The 19,559-nt window shown below is 31.8% G+C and overlaps 1 protein-coding gene across 3 annotated transcripts in view; it reads right to left on the bottom strand.

Moving 5' to 3' along the window:
* The window catches only part of LOC107441931 (uncharacterized), a 212,284-nt gene that overhangs the window by 21,183 nt on the left and 171,542 nt on the right, over nucleotides 1-19,559 (bottom strand). For all 3 annotated transcript variants that reach the window (XM_087169284.1, XM_087169294.1, XM_087169300.1), the window contains one exon: nucleotides 10,228-10,285. The gene's annotated coding sequence lies outside the window, so the exon portion shown is untranslated. The remainder of the gene's footprint in view (nucleotides 1-10,227; nucleotides 10,286-19,559) is intronic.

Below are 19,559 nucleotides of genomic sequence, written 5' to 3'. Positions count from 1 at the left end.
CGCACTAGAGCTGCATAATGGGCTATTGGCGACGGTCTGGGAATCATCCCTGAGGATGATCCGAAGACATGCCATCACAATTTTGTTCCTTTGCAGAGGGGATGGCATCCCCGCTTCGGTAGCCCAACGACCTGCACGCGAAGTCGAGCACTTTGCGGTAGAACAGTTTAACGAGGACCCATACCGCACACCCTCGGTTCCTACGCAAACTGATCCAAGTGGTCACCAACCCGCTCACTGACCGCAGATAGTGATGCTTGACTTCGGTGATCTGCTGGGAACCGTGTCTTAACGATCAGTCCACTGCGGGACCAATCTTTAAGAATAATAAAATGCAATTTGCAAATATTACCAACTGAGGGAAAATTCCTACTGAATTTTGTTTGATTGATACTTCTACTTTAAATACTCCAATCAAATTCTCAATTTCTAAATGCATATTTATAAGAATTTTTATTTTGAGGATTTTTATTTTGGGGTTTGATACTTCTACTCTAAATGCACCAATCAAATTCTCAATTTCTTAATGTATATTTATAAGAATTTTTATTTTAAAGATTTTTATTTTGAGGTTTGATACTTCTTCTTTAAATGCACCAATCAAATTCTCAATTTCTAAATGTATATTTATAAGAATTTTTATTTTGAGGTTAGATACTTCTACTTTAAGTGCGCAAATCAAATTCTCAATGTATATTTATAAGAAGTTTCATTTTGAGGTTTGATACTTCTACTCTAAATGCACCAATCAAATTCCCAACTTCTAAATGTATATTTATAAGAGTTTTTATTTTGAGGAAAAAAGTGATCAAAATTTTTTTTGTCGGTGCAGCGTTGAGAAACATTTTGTACGAAAAAATACATTATTTTCAAATCGTTTGAATTCTATACACAAACGTTTATTTATAACAAAAAGAAAATTAAGGAATATATCCACTCTTTTAAGATGAAAACTTATTAAACTTTTCAGTTTATTTTCGAACGGCAGCGTTAGAACAGTTTGGAGCGGGCTCCAAGAACTCTGTGCCGGGGGAACTGACCCATTCTCTATTTGGTCGAATACTTGTTTCAAGAACTTAATCAAAAAATTAAATTTATATCAGATTTTAGTTTACAACCAACTTTGAATGATATTTCAATACACTTTAATCCATTTTTGAAAGCCTTTAAAAATCTTGAAACTCAAGGGAAAAACTTGACTTTGTAATTTTATGTAAATTCTGTAAGATAGTTCCAAAATAATTGTTTCCCAAACTAAATATTTCAAATCATAACTCCGTCATACCAAGATTACAGTTACTTCGGCGAATCTTTTCTAAGTCAGAATATTTTTAAATATATCGCTTTAGCTAAAACGTGGCCCAATTAAAGAGTTGCTGCCACAACTTTTCACTTCCGAAAGAATATTTGAATAATAGTGAATCCTCTGGGAGCTTTGCGTCAGGCAGAGATGGAAACTCAGACGATCAGAATCTTCGATTAAAAATCGCTATTTCTTTTACTGAAACTGCCGCTTGAATGTGATAATTTGAGACTAAACTGGAAAATTCCTTTCGAATGCTGTTGTGAAAGAACACAAAAGGATTTTATCCGTGAGAGAGATTTCTTGGTTGAATTTAATGAAAAGTTTAATGAGTGTATTCGCCTCAATTATTTAAATTAAATAGGAGAATAAAAGAACAGTATCAATATCAACTACCGATTTAATTGACCGTTTCTAAATAAATTACATTAAAAGTCAGGATTGGAACGAAATAATAAATAAATAAATAATAAATAAATAAATAAATAAATAAATAAATAAATAAATACATAAAGATATCTAATTTCAAATTTTAAGAACTTGCACTTTCTATTTTATTTCCGAAAACAAATTGCAACTGAAATGAAAACAAGGAAAATACTATATAAGAAATTAAGACGATAGATCTAAGACAACATCAAACAGCAGTTTATAAATCGTTTTTATTTCTTCTATAGCAGGGGTTTCCAACTTACATGAGGCCGGGGGCCACAATTAAAAGTCCAAGTCAAATGGCGGGCTGCAACTTTATCATAATTTTATATAGGACTCTTTTATGTCCATATAAAATTATTATAAAATTTAGGAACATTAAATATTACTGTCTGATTTTTATCAAGTTGTACAAAACAGAGTATTGAACTGCAAATTGAAATCAGAAATAGATTTTTACCTGAGAAATAAATTTTTTTGCACCGTTGTTATGTTAAATTTCACAATAACAAAGAAATTAGGTTTTCTTTAACGAAAGAAAAATATTTTAAACCAATATAGATTTTTTACGAAAATTGTCAGCAAAAAATGACAACTATTATATTTCAGCTCGCGGGTCACAATAAAAGATTTCGAGGGTCGGATGTGGCTCGCGGGCCGCCACTTGGTAGCCACTGTTCTATAGATTTACAGAGCATAATGCAGGACAGTAAATTAAGCGGAATATGTTTATAGTTGGTATACGTTTCCTCAAAAGGCAACAGCACCGTAAAATTTTTAAAAAAAGGAAAAAAAAAATTTTGCATTTTTTTGGAAGTTTACCCTTTTAAGATTATTGTACCAAAATATTGAATTGATTTTCGTAATAATATAAAAATGACAGTATATGTTGAGAGCAGCGCTGTGACACGTATGATCACGTGAACTTGTACGTTCAGTTAATTCACGAATTTGCTCTTTCCAATCAAAATATTTTAGTAAGATTCTTATTTTTATATATTTTATTGAAATAACGTGTTTCAATTGCGCAAGAAACAAAATTAATGGTGCTTTCAATATAAATAGTTGATTTTACAGCTTTTATTTAATCTGTAATAATTTTTAATGAAGCTTGCAAAAGGTTACTGATAGCTTTAGAACAGGAGTTTTCAACTCACATGTGTTCGGGGGTCGCAACTAAGAACACTAGTCAAATGGCTGGCCGCAACTTTATCAAAATTTTATATAGAACTCTTTTATGTTTGAAGGAACATTAAATATTACTGTCAGATTTTTATCAAAGTTTTTTAATATCAAGAAGAAAAATGCTTGTTACGTATCATTTTGAATCTTCTCTTAATTAGAAACTTAGTGACAAGATTTTTTTTTCTTTTTAAATTTAATTCTGTGATAAATTAAAAATTTTTTTCGACTTATTAGAAATTATAGCAACAAAAGAAAATTTTTTCGAGCATCTGAAATTACATTTTTTTTCTCCGCTCATGCGATATTCAATTCTAGGAATTTAAATAAAACATAATATTCATTCCCTCTCTTATGCGTTTAAAATTTACAAATGTTAATAATTTCGTCCAAAATGAATAGTTTTAAAAAGTTAAATGGGAATTATATTCTCAAAATACAAAAAAAAAAAAAAAAAAAAAAACGAAATAAAAAAGAGCAATATACACGATTATTTTTGTATTTGAATAAATATTTTCTTGGGTGCAAAGCCAGAGAAATAAATTTTTGTGTATCGTTGGTTTGTTAAATTTCACAGAAACGAAGAAAAGTATTTTAAACCCATACAGATTTTTTACGAAAATTGTCCGCAAAAAAACAACTAATATATTTTAGTTCGCGGGCTGCAAGAAAAAAAACCCTTCGCCGGGCCGTCAGTTGGTAACCATTGTTTTAGAACAATTAGAAATAAATGAAAGCTAAGAATACAAAGAATATGCTCAAAATGCAGATGACCACAGAATTTCGGCTGCTACTTTAAAAACATAAGATGCGTCACATGGGGGTAGATAGACATGAAAAAGGGCTGGACCAGTACTTGAGACTGCTGAAAATGATAGAGATGAAACATTTTATGGACCTTGTATTGATGCATTATAGTTTGCTGTAAAATTTCATACGTTTATTTGGATCATTTATCACAAAAGTTTAAACTCAATTTACTCGAAGCATTGCTTCTCTCACTTGTTGTATCTCTAACTAGTACAATTTTCAACCGATGTGCTTCCAATTTTGACATAATGTTCACAATAAACATAATTTTTGCAACGAGTAAGGATTTTTATAATTGGATTTACTGGTTTTGAGTAATTAACGAAAATGTAACTTATTTTATGTTATTCTTTAATTTTTTTTCAAAACACCGCCAATGAGCCGTGGTGGCTCAGGGGATAAAGCGTTCGCCTTCCAATTAGGTGAACCGAGTTCGATCCCGGTGATGGCTAGTCGATACGAATTCCGCATCCGGCTTGCACCGACCACAGTACTGATGTGTAATATTCTCAGTGGGTTAGAGTCCCTTTGCCGTCAGGCTAACCGTGGGAGGTTCTCGTTTTCGCCCTCTCCGTGTAACCCAAATGCGGGTTAGTGCAATTAAAAAGTCCTCCAAGAAGACAAATTTCTCCCAATACTTGATCCAGGAGTTCCCCTGTCTTCTGGATCGGGTTAAAAATTACAAGGCTACGATGTTGAACATTGATAGTCGTAAACCCGAAATTGGTATATATATAGCTATATATATATATATATATATATATATATATATATATATATATATATATATATATATATATATATATATATATATATATATATATATATATATATATATATATATATATATATAATATAGATAATATATATATATACTTATATTTCATACATTATATATATAGTACTTATATTTTGAGGGTCAGAAGTCCCAAATTCATTAAAAAAGTATGTTTATTCAGAGAAAGTACGTTTTTTTTTGTCTGATTTCGTAACTTAAATTATCGTCTGCACCAATTAATTAGCATATTTGAGATCGGCCCCTTGAACCATTAAGATTGAGTTTTAGAAAAGTTATTCAGGGTGGTCCGTTTTTTTGGCGCACTGCATACCCTAATTAGCTCGTATTTGTAAGTTTAATACAACTAGTAGTGTAGGCTAGTTGTATTAAACTTGAAAATTTCAGAGTTTGCAGTAGCCGGATTTCACAATATACCTACGACACATACTAGTACATATTTTAAGTATTAAAAAAAAAAGAAAACTATGAAACAAACACAAACACGATACAATGTTCAACAGAGGAAAAATCAATCGAAAAAAAAAATCGCTACATATTTTCCATTAATCTCCTTCTTTTTAAAAAGAATGTTTTAAAAAGAAAGAAACTTCTTGCAATCTTCTTACATATCACTTTACTTTCTTTCAACATTTCAACTTTTCTCCGCAGTCATCCTTTTCTGGCGCGTACCTTTTGTATTTACTTTTAACGTTTCCTCAAGGTTGATGCTGGTTGGATTCGTGGGATGAGAGGATGTGCGCAGACGAGTGGAAGAATCAATAAGGGATGGCGGCAGATCGTCGAGAAGACCGGAACATCCTGTTGATTCCCGATCCAGGGAATGGAATCCGCCCTTTTTTTTATACGTACTTTTTCTTATTTTTTATTTCCTTTTTAAGTCCATCGAATCCACTTTGTGATGAAGAAAGAGTGTACTTCTGGATGGTGAGACTAAAGCGTAGATGTAGAGTATGAAGAAAGAAAAAAAAATGTCTACTGCAGTGAAAAAAGTATCGAGAGGAAATAATATATATATTTTTTTAATATTATTTTTTTCTTCGGCGTTTTACGACTTATGCTGGCACCGTAGGGAAATTACTTTTTAACTGAAGGAAGGTGTGGATTTTTTATCACCATTTTTTTATGGCATCAAAAATATTTTTTTCGAGATGAGATTGCCTGATCTCAATAAATGTTTCCTTACGGACACGATTATTTCTGATTTTCAGATATTCAATATTAGCAATAGGACTACAGGTTAAGCTTATAGGGTTCATGTCAGAATAGAGTTAACACTAATGAGCTTTGGTCGCTTTCGTGACTGCGAGACATCAGATACCTGCGTATGGGCATATTTGCCTCGGTCGCTTAACTCAATTCCTTAACACTAGTGAGCTATTGGTGACGGTTTTGGATCCCAACTTAATGGTAATTTAAAGATTGAACAAACACAATTTAGATCAGACGATAGAAATCACCCGGTCTCCGTAAAACGTTCCCCAATTGCCCAATCTCGCATGGGTGATTTGAAACATGGTAATTAATTAGTTCTAACTGTTAACTTAATAACAGAACCGGACATGAAATAGTATTTTCTCCAGCAAGGATACCATTTTACGAGGGAATTAATATAGATGAGGGGCAACAGTTATCTGGAAAATATATGCTTCCAACAGTTTAGGCAGGAGAGCGTTTCAAAGTTTAGGCTCGCATCATTTTATTTTTACTTATCTATTGTCATGATGTTTTAAAAATATTTTTCGCAAAGTTTTTGTTTTCATTTATAAAATTCGTTGCATCAAAGATGATTCCAGCGGCAAAGAATAATTTTTAATAATTATTTATTATTACTATTTCATTTAATGATTATTGTAATGAATTGTTTTTATTTATAAGGTATACAAAGTTTTACTTAATTTTTATTTGCAAAAGTTTAAATAACAAAATATAAAATTGAAATGAAATTTGTTGAATAGTTCTTCGATTTCATTAATTTTTTTTTGTATTGTCATTTAAAATTATATATTTTGAACCAGTTCAAAAATTGTGCACCTTAAGATTCAAATATATTTTTACTTCTTATTAAAAAAATAATAAATAATTACTAAAGATTAATTGAGTGCAAAATTGTGTGTAAAACTATTTCCATTCGCTTAAAAAGCGTCTGGGATATTGAGAAATACTTAAAAAAAAGTGAAATTGACATTAAGGGGTCCAAACTTTTTACCAATCTTCTGTTTAAACTATTGGGACTATATTTTCAAAATTGCGTCGTCATTTTTCGATAGTCGGTGGACCCATTCATACAGCCACAGATCGTAATTTTGACTTGAATCAGAGAACGATCGATCTCCAATCCAGTACGAGGTATTGATTTGTTATGGGAACATGGAGGACTTTGAGACTCGACAGATTTAACGTGCATCAGCCACCATTTACTACACGGGGAGTCTTTGGCCGTCAGGGATTGAATCCACGACCACTTGGGTCCAGTGCCCTACCAACCAGGCTATCCCGGACCCTGCAACATTGTCTAAAAGTAACTGTGACATCGTTCTTTTAAAATCCATATTAAAAGCAACGAAGGACAATTATTACGGGGCTGTTTCATTCCTATGCTTTCACTAATAGCGTTAAGATTTTAAACATTAACATTAACATAACGCTAACATTTTAAAACGACAACTCTGTTGATGTTAGTTATAAATACTATTTCAAATACATTTTAATCTATTTATTTATTTTGTTAATATTTTTTCATGCTTCCTTATTTGGCCTTTTCCACCCTTGGTGCGGAGGTTTGCCCAATCACTGGTAGAGGTTTTGATGGTCTCTCCTAAAAGTGTTCTTCAACACAAAATCTATGGAAAAAATTCTGTGCCTCCCAAAAGAAATCGTAAATAGAGGAAGTCGCTACAACCAAAAGCACTAGCAAGCTCAATGATTAATAAGCACAAGCGTTGAAAATGAATTGTTATAAAATTAAGTCATCTATATTTTTGACTCCTAGCAAGAGTTGAAAAGATATAATTCTGTATCTTTTACGTTATTTTACTTCATCAGATGAAAAGTATTTGAATAAAAAATATTTGAGAATTTCGCAGCTGTTCTTTTGTAAAGCTTTAACCAATATAAATCATTAACTTTTACTCTCATATTAATGTTTTGAGATATTGCGTTTTGGAACAGTTGTTATAAACATTGCAATAATTTAAGGAGTGCTGATTTAAAAGAAATCAAAACAAAATTGTTTATTACTTCCATTTATTTAATACTTAAAATGTATAAATTCATCAAATTTATAATTTAAGAAAATAATCCTAAATCAATGTCTGAGTGACAAATTCAATTACTTGAGATTGAATGTGTCACTCAGTGTGGCCGTTAAGTAAAAACCTAATTCAAATAATAATAACTACAAGGTCCGGCTATTAATTTCCAGGACTCATGGAATAACTCAGAAGAAAATAAAATTAAACACATAGCCATTTAATATTATTCGAAGTAATCCCCATCAGCCATAATGCACGTCTGTGCTCGGCAGTGCAAATTTCGGATCGAAGTTTTAAAGTCCTCTTTTGGAATGCTCTTTAATAGTGACGTTACAGTCTTCTTGATGGCTTCGACATCTTGAAATCTTGTCCCCTTCAGAGAATTTTTCAGCTTAGGAAACAGTCTGCGGGTGCTAGGTCTGGAGAGTATGGTGGATGCTGCATTTCAACGACACCATGCTGGGCTAAGAATCGCCTCACAGGCAACGCAATGTGTGGAAGCGAACCTTTTCAATTTCTTCCGGCGTGCGTAACGACTGCGGCCAACCTGTGTGTGGATCATCTTCCACGCTTTCGCGCTGTCTCAAAAGCGTTTAAACCATTCAAAAGTTCTGGAGCGACATAATGCTTCCTCGCCGTAAATTTCTTTAAATCATTTGTAGGTTTCTGCAGCTGTCTTGCCCAATTTGAAGCAACATTTAATGTTTATTCTTGCTCCATTTTCACTTCGACAATAGGAATTTAAGAGCTACGTTTTAATGCGCCTTTCTATGAGAACCACTTACTTCAGTATGGTGCCGATTGCACTGCACATGCGCAAGAAAACACTCTTCAATATGCAATCATTAGCGCCATCTTCCGGCTTTTCGTTCTCCTACAGTTACGTCAGTCCTGGAAATTAATAGCCGGACCTTGTATAAATGCATGAGAAATAAAATATCAAGACTTTACGTCTTGGAAAACAAATTCTTTTTTATTTTGTTCTCAGTTCTTATATTTATATATTATTTTGAATTAAATTTATTTGAAAAATAGTTTTGTAAGTATCTAACCACGATATTCACATAATAAAACTTCTTCAATTTATTTAACTAGTTCAGATCGTAATAAAACTTTACGTTTATAATAAAATTTATCTGTATGAAGTCTATGATAAAATTTATCTCCATGACTCTATGAAGTCGATGAAAAATATCAAAGATAAGAAATAGATAGATGGATGGCTGAATATTTAATGTAATAAAACTTCAACTCTTTCCAGCTCGAATATTACAAAACTTGAAAAATAAAAATGCGTGCATAACGAATGAATTGAATTTCAATCGAAATTTTTCGAGCTATTGATTCCTTCGACTTATATCTTATCTAAAACCATCAATGCCCAATTTTTTTTTAGTAATATAGAATAAAAAGCGTATTTTTAAAGTTATATTATTTCGTACTTTTCGTTCCAGGATTCATTAAGTCTTTGAAATAAATTGAACATTCTTTTCTTTTCTTCAGAAATACGTTTTTAAAGCACAATTATAAACAAAATTTACACGAGGTTTTAGATAACTTTAGGAATGCTAATTTGGAGACGTAGCACTGATCTACATGCCTTTCACGTAAATGACTGATATTGAGAAAAACAATTTAACATAAAAGAACGAGTGGAAAAGTGTTAAACAGAATTGTGTAAACTAAAGTGTTAAAAGTGTTAAACTATCTATTTATAACAATGACTTAACAGATGCGAAAAAACAAAACAAAACATTTTTTCAACATTTCTCCGTAACGGAATAATTAAAATTAAAAAAAAAATTCGGACCGGGGACTAAAATTTCAAAACCCTAGGGGAAATGGTAATAGAGTTATTAGATATTCAAAATCCGAGTAAACACAAAAGTAGAGTTGAAAAAAGAGATAATTAAGTTTCATTAAAAAAGATGAGAAAATGTTACCAAACTTTTTAAAATGTCTAGTAAAGATGGAGTTAAAATAAATCTATGTTACCTCATTTGTCAGTTTCTGTGGTTTTATCTTAACTCGAAGCAGCTTTAATGATTTGTATTTTCTCGAATAATTATGAAAGTTAAAGGAATAGTATTCTTTTAACATTCCTTTGAATGCCTCGGAGAATATGATTGATTGGTTTTAAACTAAACGTTTCTAATTAGTTGAAACCCTAATTTTTGCTTTTCATTTATGAAAATCTTTATTTTTGCCATAAGTGCATAAGTATTTATTACTAACTCTGAAAACACTAGTATATTGCAATCAAATTTAGTAGAGAATATTTAGTTAATTACTCCAATTGTATATAGACTAAAAGAGTCTAACGACTATGAAAAGAAAACTAAATACGGCTTTGAAAATTATTTGAACAGAGTTATTTACAAACAATGTGTAACATTGATAAAAATCGAAATTAATATTTATTAAAATATAAGTTTAGGAGTTATACTTACAAGGATCAAAATCTTTTTCGAAATTGACGAGGAGCAAATGAATTATCCTTTATTGAACCTATTAAAAAAAACCAAATTGATAAGTGTTTGCACATTAGAAATTCAAAAAAAATATTAATAATAGGAAGGATAATGATTTATCCAAAGATTCACCTTTTGATTTATCCTATATTTGGTAAAGAAATTAAAGTTACGTTCTGAGCATTGTTTACGAAAATCACTTTTAGTTTTTTTTTACTGTTTGGCAACTTTGTACCTCTAGATTAGTGTTTCCCAAAGTGTGGTATGCGTACCCCCAGGGGTACGGGAACAGTTTAGCGGTGGTACGCGTTCATATGCGAGATATCTTCTAATAAACGAAATTTTCAAAATTTTATTTAAAAACAAAGCCAGTCATGAAAATTTACGATTACGTGTTTTTCTATTGACTATTTTATGCAGAGTTAACAGTTAATAATTAGTGGTGTCAACAGCCAGTTGTGAATTTTAACTTTTGTGCAATTTTTTTACAGTAAGAAATACATTCATTTTTTATAGTGGTACACAGCGGTACGAAAAATTTAGAAAGGGTACACAAAAGTCATAAGTTTGGGAAACACTGCTCTAGATGTTAAAAATAGCGTATATAATAAATTTGAAATAAATTTGAAAAGGTATGGTCATAGAGTAAAGTTTTCAAATTTTGCAAATATCATTTAAATATCGTTGCAAATATCGTTTAAAATTTGAAAAGATATGGTCATAGAGTAAAGTTTTCAAATTTTACAAATGTCGTTCAAATATCGTTACAAATTTCGTTTAAAATTTGAAAAGATATGGTCATAGAGTAAAGTTTTCAAATTTTACAAATATCGTTACAAATATCGTTTAAAATTTGAAAAGATATGGTCATAGAGTGAAGCTTTCAAATTTTATTTGAACTACAATACGAAGAAAAGCGAAAGAAAAAAAAACAAAACACTTTGATGCGTTTAGCCATGTTTTAGTCACGTTCTTTTGGATCATGGTACTAATTAAGTATTACTACTACTAATACTAATTAAATATTGTGTACTAAATTACTGTGTATACTAAATTACTTGTGAGTAAATTACTACTACTAATTAAATATTGAGTACAGTACGCAAAAAAAGAGAATATATCACTCTTCACAACTTTTGTTCTACATAATTATTGGATTTTTATGAACTAAACGGCAATTTTAATGGTTTAAAAGACATGTTACACACGTGTTAATTAATTAGTACAGATGATATTTTAAGTTACAAGATCAATATTTTAGGTGCGTAAGTATATTTTTATTTCGATGGATATTTCGCCATCAAAATATGAAGGATGGCCACAATCTGGAAAATTGAGTTCAAATTTAGTCAAGAGAGTGATTGGCCTTCTTGGTATCCATAATGTTAATTCTACTCTTTGCGTTTGTTATAATGCTTTTTTTAGCAAACCAAAAGATTTTGCTCGTAATTATGAAATTCGTTTATCCAAAGATAATTCCAAGTAATAATTTCGTATTATTTTTCCTTAATTTATATAACAATGATAAAAACTGTATGAATTGTTGATTATGCAACTTTCGAAAACATTTTAATGACAAAATGAACAAAGTTTAAACGAAATTGGTCAAATACTTTCTAAGGAATAAAGAAAAAAAAAAGTCTAATTTTCTCATGAATTCTTCGAATGATTTTGTTTGCATTTTGTATTTTGTCATTTAAAATTACGCAGTTTGAAAGGCTGTTAAAATTTGTGGACTTCAGAATTTGAAAATTTTTTCAATCCTTATTAACTAAATTAAAAAAAATTAATAAATAGTTATATTCTTTTGCGAATTATTTTCAGATAAACGAATTTTATGACTGTGTTCAATTATTTATTTGATTCGTTAAAAAATTATCTCAGATATCGTGAAAAAAGGGAAAAGAAAAATTAATATTAAAAGGTCCAAACAATCGACTGCTCTTTTGCCTAAACTTTTGTGACCATACTTTTCAGATTGCGCCCCCCCCCCAAATTTTGAAAGTCAAGAAACCAAAAATAAAATTTATGTCTGTTTAGAGACAGTATGTGTTTGTGTCTGATTTTGTAACTTAAAACATAGTTTGCACTAAAAAATTAGGATATCACATTTAAAGTTAGGTTCTCGAACCATTAAGGTTGAGTCTCAGTACGTAAAAATCTGTTCATTCGGATGAAAATTTATCAGGGTGCTCCTTTTTTTCCCCGCACTGTACGTCTTATCCCTGTAGATATTGCTAATCACCCATAGATATTATATGTGTCCAATTCTCGTAGATATTAAAGCTATCCCATAGATCCCTATAGATATTATATTTTTTTATTTATATCTCAAAGGTATTGCACACTCTGATTTGACTCTTGTAGACATTGCATATTATCGCATATGTATTGTATTATTCCCACTTTAGTAAATGTGGCATATTATCCCAATGGTATTGCAATCATTGAGTTGAATCTCCTGGTTTTAATCTATGCGCATTTTTCGAAGGTTTCTTTTAGAAATATATGTTTAGATTGGTGATTACAGAACACCCTGTAAAAGCCTTAGATAGAATTGCTTTGCCATATAGTCACATTAGTAGCATTGAATCTCGTATAATACTACTAATGTGACCAAAACCATTGCTAAATCTGATTCGATTCAAGTTTGCTTCTCTATGCAGCTTTTTTTTTAATGCGTAGTTCGAAAAATAAAGAACCAAAAAATAAAATACATATGTAACAGTATTTAAATATTAGCGTGAATGATATTTTTTTCCAAAAAACAGGATATTTTTTTCTATCAAAAAACATGATTTCAGATAACAAAATCACTGGACATGCTTTTGAGAAGTTAAAAAAAGGGAGGGAGAGGAAGCAACCAAAGAGTAAGCTTTTGCTTTTTCTTATGTTCGACTGAATTTCGATTTCCACAAGTCCTTTTTTCAAAACAGATTTCTTTTCTTCAAAAGAATAAGATGAGTCGAAATCTCCCCTTAAACCTCACTTTCTCTGTGTTGAGCCAACCCCTTTCGAAAGATGGAACGAGTAAAAAATTCAGCAGAAAGACCCTGAGCAGCTGGGACAAGAAGGCTGGAATTTCTGTCCAATCGAGCAAATCTTATTTTCGCAACGAAAGTCGTTGACATTTTGTCAGAAATGCTATCGGCTTCTCTTTCCCATTATCAATACTTCGCAGACTTCGATCTCCAAAACTCGGGTCACAAACGACTTCTTTAGATGTTCGAAATAAAAAAAATAAAAAAAGCATGAGAAATAACTTCCATTTCGCCTTACGATTCGAAACAAGTCGACAGCGAAAATATTTCTCCTTCTTTTCTCTTTAGTAACTGTAACCAGAGTGTAGATGTGAAAAAATGGCGCTACAATAACTCTTCGAAAATAAATTTTAGTTTAGTCCACCGCCCCCCTCTGGCATTCCTTAACGCGCTCGAAAAGACTGTATTTGTTGGGCCAAGGATCCTTAAAAATATCGATGTCGTTTCTGTACGGTTTGTGATATCGAAAACCATTAAATATCTTTTCAGGATGGTGACGTCAATTTCCGATCATTAACTGAACACAACTCAAAAATGTTCTATGGTCTGGAAAGAGCTCTTTTTTTTCTCGAGACATAAAGGTAACTAATTGAATGGAAATATTAAGAATTGTTGGAATTGCCGAAGGAGAAATTGTAGGCATAAGTGATTATGTAGTATTAATAATAATCATGCACGTGAATTATTTAAATTCATCAAACAATTTTCATGTAAATTGGTATAAAAGTTGCGCATTGGGTTCTGCAATGACTGCATGTAATATATATACGTTTTGAATACTTATAAAGTATGATGTAAAAATGCTTTACATTTAATCATCGCAAATTAATATACATGGTGATTAAATAAAATGGTTTCAAATTCGTGAGATAGGTAAACCATGTCGTTAGAATTAATTAGCGCTTTCAATTTTTTATTTACTTTTTGGTTTTGGAATCCAAAATAATAGAGCTTTCCTTGGTAGGATCATTAATAAATAGGGTTCATTTGCAGCTGTGAATATATTAACCCAGTGCTACTACCCCGGTGGTTAGCGAATCGGGCTCTGGACCGGGGTTTGATCCCCAACTCCGTCAAGATCCACCAAACACATGCGATATACGTGCTTGTAAAATTTGTGGAATCAAATTTCTTGCGGTTTGTCACTGAGCAGTATCATGGGTACAAGAATCTGGAGAAAATTTCCTTCCTCTTAAGTTTAATCTAAATTGAGGAAGTCTAAATTTAGAGCCCTAGAGTAGACCTCAGATTTTACAATCCCGAAGTCTCAGAGTCTAAATTGTGGAAGTTCCTATAGAATGAGTGATGCTGCCATCTATTGGTGGAGTTATGAGCTAAGACGTGCTTTCTCCTTTCTGGTGCTCTCTTGTCAAAATGAAAGGCGCGCTTTCTTGACTTAACTCACAAAAGGCCAATGGCTGCCTAGCTTTGCTTGTCTAAGTGTCTTTAGAAACAACATATACTAACCAAAAAATATTAAAAAAATTCATTTGGAAATGTTTAATGTAAAGAATGAAATTTTTCATTATTTTGTGAATAACTATCTTAAAATTAGTTTTCTTAAAATTAGGTTTTTCGTCAGGCAGTTGAATTTACAGGTCTGGAGTGGCTTTTAGTTTGTTCTGAATATGTTTTCGGCGTACGCTTAAATTGAGATTGAATAAAATTTCGAAGAACTATTATAAACTGTGAAGATTATTATCTAATAAACATAATTGTTATTCATAAATTGCATTAGCTTATTTTAAATTAAAACGTTTATAGAGAAATATAAATGCAATTATTTGTAAATGCACATCCATTTCCATAATTTATTTAGCACAAATGGGATTTTTTTTAAGTTTTAAAATTTCGTTTCAAATTGACTTTTTTCTTAAATAATTTCATTGAAAAAACTAATTTAGTGGTTGGATACAACACAGCAAAAAAATATTTCAAAAAATTAATCAAGAGCCTGTTAAAATAGCTTTGAAACACACAATAGTTGAACTTGAAATTGAACTTGTATTCAAAATTAAAAGAGCATATACTCATTTTTGATAAAAAAAATGTGTAGTTTCAAAAGTGAAGTGGTGGTAAAAATGCGTTTGTTGGCTGACGGTGGGATTCGAACCAAGGACTTCCGGGTTTGTAATAGATTGCTATAACCACCATTCTTGTGCACCTAAGTTCAGAAAGGGCAAGAAAACTTTAAATAGTACCCTACGCAAAAAAACAACATGGCATATAGTCCATTCTCTTAAAGGTTTTTAAGATTTAGAGAATTAGGTAAAAAGAATATTTCATTACCAGAATTTTAAGGAATACTTTTAATTTTGACCATATTTTCCAAATTGAATCTCTTTGTAACATTGAAATTGCGAAACACTTTGTGGGAAAAGCTGGGATTGAGAATTACATTAGGGCTGAAAAATATTCGAATGCTATTAGACGTGTTTCCTTATTATAAATATGAACTTAAAGCTCGTTCCTCTTTGAACTCACACTTTTATTAATCTCAACTCACTTATTTTAAGTTTTGTAAATTTTCTTTGTCAAAAATTGCAATTAAAAAGACTTAAAAATAGCTATTCTATCTCAATTTGATGATTTAGCGACTAACTTGTCAAGCTCGCCTAATTGTTTGCAATTAGTTATTTGGTTATGAACGGGTCAGTTTCTTATTGCAGTTTGTTTCAGTTGTTAATGCATTGACTCAATGGTAAACATTAAATGGTTTCATTCGTGGAAGATGCTTCTGCTGAAGTCAAAATATTCGTATGATTTCTTACTACTTTTAAATTAAACGAATATACAAAAGTCTGTTTGAAGCAGCCATAAAGTATAGAAGAAGTAACAATTTTAAAGTGCGAAGTTTTTAATAAGCATTATATCTCTTAATCCATAAATGTGAAATCTCAGTAAATTATTCTAATTGGCTTTTCTCTTCGTAAATTTTGCCTGTATTAAGCACATTAGACTTGGACAGGCTGAGGCGCAAAAAAATTCTATCAATCTTGAGTGGACTCGGATTTAAAATTTTCTATTCAGACCTCTAAAATTCTGCCCTAGATCCCTTCTTCTAAATGGGACATCCAAAAAATTCAACTCCCATGATAACAGGGATGACGTAAAATATCCCCAGTGGTAGACTGATCAAGGATTAGAATTAATTTGCAGTCGGGCTAAGCGTGTGAGGTTTTCAAAGTTTTCCTTTTCGTGTCAGTTTCATCAATAAGTCCTCCAAGAAGACTAGTTTGAACCAATGCTTGATCCAGGCCGGGATAGCCTGGTTGGCAGGGCACTGGACCCATGTCCAAGAGTTCGTGGGTTCGATCCCCGCTGGCCGAAGATTCCCCGAGTAGTAAATGTGACTGCTGCAAGTTAAATCTGTCGAGTAGCAATGTCCTCCATGTTCCCATAACAAATCAATACCTCTGGGGGTACTGATCCAAGAGTTTCCTTATCTTCTGGATTGGTTCAAAATTACAAAGATACGGAGTTGAACATTGGTAGTCGTAAACCCGAAATTGGGTCGGCTGTTCAATGACTGATATAAAATGTTTGATCCAGGAGTTTCTTTGTCTTATGGGTTGAGTTCAAAATTTAAAGGCTACCGAGTTGAACATTGATAGTCGTAAGCTCAGAATTTGGTCGGCTGTTCAACGCCAGTTATAAAATAAAACATTGATAATTCTAAGTTTTAAACATTGATAATTGTTTAAAACTTGTTAGCTTTGATTAAATTTAGATCCCATTGATTCAGTTATTGATTGTTGATTTTGATTAAGAATACGAATTGATCGAAAACTTTAAGATTCTTCCATTCTATTTCACAATAACTTTCGACCGTTAAAAATAACCGAGTTTCTAATAATAGATTAAAAGAATATTTGCTAGTATGAAACTATCCGTCTTCTGCATTTTCATCTAGCATTATTAAAATTCCAACCAATCATCGAGAGTCCTCAATTTCTGGAAAACGAAACAATTCCAATTTACTTAGATTGCTCGCAAATAATTTCGTTGAATACAAGAGCTTAACTGAGAAGAGGAGCTTCATTATTTCTCCTACGATTCCATCAAGAAATTTTCAAATTTATTCACATAAAAGTGCACGCTTTGTGAGATTTTGGGAAAGGGGAGTGCTTCACACTTCAGGGGAGGGGAACTTCACACTTCAGGGCACATCAGCTGCGCCCTCTTAACACAACTCGAAAACAATTCGACGACATTATGTAAGATGGGATTTTAAAAAGGCTCGAGTTATAATATTGAAGAGTGCTTTTGAAATTTTCGACAAAGAAGAAAATAAATTGTCTTTGAGAGAGATTTTGGTGAAAGAATGGGTTTTGATTTTTCTGTATTCTTTTTATACCAGTTGTAACAGTGTATAATACTCAGATCCTTGTAAAACATAAACGAGTTAAAATTCTCCGTTTGAATGCTGTCAAGATCATTTCATTAGAGTTGGAAATTTTACTTTATGAATAGTTAATTAAGAAATTAAAAGTACTTTGATTTTTAGTATTGATTCTTTCTTCTGTTAAGTGATTAGGCAGTTCTTTTCATTCTAATTTTTAAAATTTTTTTTTCTTCCTCTTCACTAAAATAACCAAGATGCTTTTGCTTTAATTTATTTATCGAATGAATTTTAGATCGATTTATTTTATTAATCGATAGGAATTTGGAAAATTATTATTTAATTACTTTTGCATTCGTACTTTGGTAAAACTGTTTTTATTATCAATAATTACCGTCGCTATCGAAAGATTTCGAGTCCGGCATTGGACTGGTCGTTAAGACACGGTTCCCACCAGATCACCGAAGTCAAGCATCACTGGCTTTGGTCAGTGGGCGGGTGGGTGACCACTTGGATTAGTCTGCGTAGGGACCGAGGGTGTGCGGTATTGGTCCTCGTTAAACGTTCTACCGTAAAGTGCTCGACTTCGCGTGCAGGTTGTCGGGCTACCGAAGCGGGGGTGCCATCCCCTCTGCAGAGGATCAAAATTGTTATGGTATGCCTTCGGATCATCCTCAAGGATATTTTCCCGACTGTCGCCTATAGCCCATTGTGCAGCTCTAGTGTGACGTAAATGAACTACAACAACAACGAAAGATTTCAAATTTTGTTGCAATTGAGATTGGGTAGCTTTAAAATTTAGACTTTTGAATAAAATACCTGGATTCTTTTTTTCTTAGATTTTTTTCCTGTATTTTGATTTTTAAACAATAATTTTCTAGAGTACATTTTTTTACACAAAATATTGAAGGTGTTATTTTCATTATAGTTTATTAATTGGATTAATAATAAGAATTGAGAAATTATTATTCCGTTTATTTTACATTCGTACATGATATTCTAACCTTTACTATTTTTTCTACAAGATATTGTATACAAATTTCCAAAACTGCTATCGAGGAATTTCAGGCAATTATGTTACTATGGTGATTCCGTTTTTTTAAGATTTAAGCCATGCCATTAATTTAAAGATTTAAAAAACCTATGCAGTAGTTTAAATGTATTTAAACAGTTTTTCGTAGATTTTGAAATGTTTTTAAAAACAAGTTAAAATTTTTTCTCAGTAAATCTTACTTTAGTAACAATTATCATTTTAGTTAAATATAATCATTTAGATGCTTCTGAATTGAAAATCGAATGAAAGTTCGTAAAGTGTTTTTCTGTACATGTGTTTTTCGTTGGAAATTCTACGTGAATAGTCTCGATCTTCACTTAAGCCGTTCATTCCGTTGAGTGGTTGTTAAAAGCAACATTTATCTTTCGACAATCTTGCGATGCCTGAGAGGCACGCTGACCGCTGAAAGGTGATTAAGTCCAAGAGTGGTCAGCTTGCTTAACGGTTAGAAGGGGATGCAGAAGATGTTCTTGGAGGATTCCTTAAATGAATTTGGCTCGAAAGGACGAGGGAAGGTAAATTAAATAGAACTTCGTTCCCTTGCAGCTACTGTCTAAGTGACAAATGAAACGAAGCGTTAGAATTCTTTTCGACACTTTGGCTGGTATTATTTTACGCCAAACGCCTTTTTCTTGTTAGACACAAGTATAAATGCTGCGATGTCACTTTTATTTAAGGAGATAAATAGAAAAGAAAAATATTTTGTTAAATACTTTTATTTGTCAAATGTATAGTGTATTTATATGATCTGACATTGTTTTAATACATCAACAGATATGTTTGAAATGGAAATGGAAAAGCCTGGTCGGTAGGGCGCTGGGCCTTTGTCCGAGAGTTCGTGGGTTCGAACCCCGCCGGCCGAAGACTCTACGGA

Source organism: Parasteatoda tepidariorum, chromosome 1 (genome assembly GCF_982258835.1).
Source record: "Parasteatoda tepidariorum strain Cologne lab strain chromosome 1, Ptep-v5.0, whole genome shotgun sequence".
NCBI classification, from domain to species: Eukaryota; Metazoa; Arthropoda; class Arachnida; order Araneae; family Theridiidae; genus Parasteatoda; species Parasteatoda tepidariorum.
The sequence above is the reverse complement of the archived record's forward strand: the minus strand, read 5'-3'. Positions and strand labels throughout refer to the sequence as shown.